The sequence below is a fragment of the Carlito syrichta genome, unplaced genomic scaffold (genome assembly GCF_000164805.1).
Source record: "Carlito syrichta isolate Samal-C Ts95f unplaced genomic scaffold, Tarsius_syrichta-2.0.1 Scaffold303725, whole genome shotgun sequence".
NCBI lineage: Eukaryota > Metazoa > Chordata > Mammalia > Primates > Tarsiidae > Carlito > Carlito syrichta.
The window spans coordinates 358,661-362,511 of record NW_007247821.1 but is presented as its reverse complement, the minus strand read 5'-3'; positions in this window follow the sequence as shown (position 1 = coordinate 362,511).

The window sequence follows — 3,851 nt, the reverse complement described above, 5'->3', positions numbered from 1 at the left end:
GGCGGGTCTCGAACCCGCGGGCTCAGGCAATCCACTCACCTCAGCCTCCCAAAGGCGCAGTATTACAGGCTGAGCCACCGAGCCCAGCTGCGATGTAACTCTTATAAACAATTACAATGACTGAAACTCGGGTCTCACTCTGGAAAATGGGGTGGCTGCTACAAAGACTGAATATAGGACAGTGGCGAGTTATCAGGGAAACTGAGGCACGGTGCTCTAAGAGAAAACTTACGAAGCAACTTTTCCTATTATTTCAAAAGTCCTCGTGACCTAGGCAAAACTTAGAAGTAAAACTGTAAGAACTGAAACTTGTGATCAGAGCTTAGTTTAGAAATAGGTTGCTTACCCGTCATTTACAAATATATAAAACACTTGTTAACAGAAAGGGGGTGTCCTTTCCCCTGAGGACACCTGCATTCTCTCTTGAATGTGTCTTTTTCTTTTTTCTCTCTGATAAACTTTAAACCTCTCTCTGTGTCTCACTCTGAATTCCCTTCTGTGCGAGCCAAGGGCTCACGGAACAACTATACCTCATGCCACCCGGCAGCAATATGACAAAAGTAAAAGGATACCGCAGATGTAATTACGGCCCCTGATGAATTGACATTAAGTGAATCAAAAGGGATGATCTTAGGTGAGCCTGACTTGATCACATGCATCTATCAGAGATGCAAGCTGGAGAGACCCTCCCACTGGGCTTGAAGACGCAACTGCCATGTTGGGGGAGGGCCACGTGGTCAGAAAAGGCAGGCAGCCTCAGTCCTATACCGCAAGAAGCTGAATTCTGCCAAGGACCAGTGAGCTGGGAAAGGATTCCCAGCCTGCAGATGCAAATACCATGGCTTGAGGGGCTGCAGGATGGCGGCCTGGAGACCCTGACTGAGGACCCAGCTGAGCCATGCAGCCAGGACTCTCGACCCATGGAAGCTCTGAGGTAGGAAACATGGTTGATGTAAATTGCTAAATCTGTGGTCATTTGTTACCCGACAACAGAAAGCCTGTCGGGAGCCATAATCTAACAGGGGCCAGTTCTGAAGCTATCTGAAGCGTACCCACTTCACCAGGCAGACAGAGCCACTGGTGAAAACCATGGAATTGGCAGAGCCCCATGGAAGGGAAGGCAGAGGGACTTCAGATGGCCCTGGAAAAAACAGCAATGTATGCTCCTCATGGCATTAAGTTTCATGATATGTTTATCCCGGAGGTTTGTTAAAATTTTATCCGTTAAACACTCTGTTTTGAATGAAACCCAATTCTATGGATCAACCGAAACGAGACATGACGTCCAAAGGTCATTAGTTAATGATCTTCTTTTAAACAATCCTCTAACCAAAATAAGGCAGATTTCTGCTTCTCTCCCCTCGCCCAGCTGAGACAATACTTGTTTCACCCTTGTATGAGAACGTAAAGAAATCTTTCCCAGAACTGAACATAGCAGGACAGGTCATTCCAGAGAAACATTAAACAGTTTAATTATTTTGTAGAAAATAGTTTCACTATTCCACCTTTTCCTCGTAGAAGCACTAGAGATATTAAATCATATAGACAAGTTATTTTTATAGTGAAAATCGATAATTATGTTGGATATAAAATTAATGATAGAATACGGTGGGCACTAGAGGGAAACTAGTATGCAGAATTTAGATTGGTTTGACCCATTTTTACCATATACTGGTGTTTATGATAAGAATTTTGCTAGATGGTTTTGGATAAACGGACACAGGATCAGAGCCAGTGAGGTTTCCACCTGGGAGCAGATAAAGCCTAGTGAACCTCTGATTATGTCTGAAAAGGCTAAAATTCTGTGGGAACAAAAAAAGAAAGTATGTGTGAAGCGGGACACAAGATATGGTGTTGGTTAATAGATAGTATATAAATCATAGATGATATAAAGTATAAGTAAGATAAATATTAGAAATAGAAAAAATTATAGATATAAAAATTTAAATAAAGTATAGAATAAGATTTATAAGATAGAATAGAGAAGTTAAGATGGAATAGAGAAGTTAAGAAACATCCCTTAAAGGAAGTAAAAGACTTGCCTTGTGTCAAGCAGGTTTCACACCTTAGGGGCATAAGCTAATATTTGCTGCTATAGTTGTAAAATATTAAATAGATACATAAGCAATATAAAGTTAAAGGTTAGCATAAATAATAGACATTTTTGTTTAGACCATTAAAGATTAAAAATCAACTGAAGGGGTTTTGGATATCACATGTTGTTTTAAATTGTAACTAGTTGGAAAAATATACGTGTAATGTTAAGATTATGCCAAAAACAGCATTATAAATATAGCCTCATGAGCAATAAAGTTTTGCAGTGATTTCCATCCTCATCGAAGGTGTGTGGTCTCTGTCTCTCGCCGCTTCTCTCACCTCCCCTTCGGGCCGACCCCACTGGAGCAGGTCTCTGACAAAAGCCAATATACCAAGTCTTCCCAAAAGTTCTTCTCTTACATTTTAGGATTCCTGCTCCCCTTCCCCACTTCATCTCCATCTCCACAGCACAGACTCCAGAATGAGCTTTGAAAACACCAAGGGGGGGAGGGGAAGGGAGATGGGTTTAATGGTAGTAAACATCTGTCTGGGGACAGGGAGACACCCCTTATCAACTTGCCTGACGAAGCATATTTGTATACCTAATCCTTAACTGTACCCCACAATATCATAATAAAAAATATTGATTATGAAAAAAAAAAATCCAAGTGTATTTTCACAAAGGCTTTAATAAAAAGTTGTTAGAAGTAATAAAAATATTTACCTTAAAAAAAAAAGACCACAAAACCATAATAAAAAATATTGATTTAAAAAAAAAAAAAGAAAAAAAAAGAAAACACCAAGTAGGCCAGGTGAGGTGGCTCACGCCTATAATCCCAGCACTTTGGGAGGCTGAGGTGAAAGGATTGTCTGAGTCCATGGGTTCCAGACCAGCCTGGGCAACTTGGTGAGACCCCATCTCTACAATAAGTCAAAAAATTAGCCGGGTGTGTTGGCGTGTGCCTGTAGTTCCAGGTACTTGAAAGGCTGGAAGGATTGCCTGAGTCCAGCAGGTTGAGGCTGTGGTGGCCAGGAGCGTGCCACTGCCCTCCACCTGGGTGACAGAGTGAGACTCCTACTCAAAGAAAAAAAAAAGAAAAAAAAAAAAACACCAAGTAGATTATTTGAAATCCAGGTTGCAGAAAAGCTCGGTGCTATGAGAAATGAGGCGTACTCAGCTTCCCTGGCCCATTATTCCCCAGAATGTTCACTGACAGGACACAGGCAAACATCCTACAATTGGGCAAGCATGGCAAAAATATAAGAAGGATCTCACAGCTTTGCCTTCTGAGGTTCTCAGACACTATTTTATATCAGAAAGGATGGCGTTTCCAAGGCTTCCTTAGTATAAACTGGGAGTTTGTTTTTGTACAAGACAGCAAGGAAGTTTAAACTACCATAGCAATGTTACACGTTGTAGCTGCTCCTATAGAAAAAAAAGCTTCCATGACAGTGAAATAAAATATGAAACTCAAGGATGTTTAGAGAGGAGACAATGTCTTGAAGAGTGCTCTACAGAATTAAAATGTGTTAGCTGGGTACAATGGTACACGCCTACAGGTACTCAGGGGGCTTAGGCAGGAGGATCACTTGAGGCCAGGAGTTTGAGCCTGGGCAATGTTGTGAGACTGTCTCTACAAATTAAAAAAAAGGCAGCCGGGTGTGGTGGCACATGCCCGTAGTCCTAGCTACTAGATAGGCTAAGGTGAGAGGATCCCTTGAGCCTAAAAGTTTGAGACTGCAGTGACCTGTGATCGTGCCACTGCACCCCAGCCTGGGTGACATTAACATAAACCAGCTCTAACAAACTTTTT